This window comes from Pterocles gutturalis, unplaced genomic scaffold (genome assembly GCF_000699245.1).
Source record: "Pterocles gutturalis isolate BGI_N339 unplaced genomic scaffold, ASM69924v1 scaffold22913, whole genome shotgun sequence".
Lineage (NCBI taxonomy): Eukaryota > Metazoa > Chordata > Aves > Pterocliformes > Pteroclidae > Pterocles > Pterocles gutturalis.
The window spans coordinates 47,229-47,472 of NW_010126198.1; positions in this window are offsets into that span (position 1 = coordinate 47,229).

Here is a 244-nt window from a genome sequence, read left to right on the forward strand (position 1 = left end):
AAAAAAAAGAAAAGAAAAAAAAAAAGGAAACAAAAATAATAATCTGGCCTTCTTCCTCTGTTCCTTTTACAGCTGCTTCCCCATCCCCTAATGGTTAATGATTTAACCTGCTTTTACTGTTCATTCAGCTCTAGCTCCAGGACTTCAAAATCAGTGACACGATGAGGTACAAAACCTCCTCTCCCCCTGCTCCTCGGAGCGCACAGCCCCTGCCCGTCCCCGCTCCCTCCCTCGTCCCCCTGCG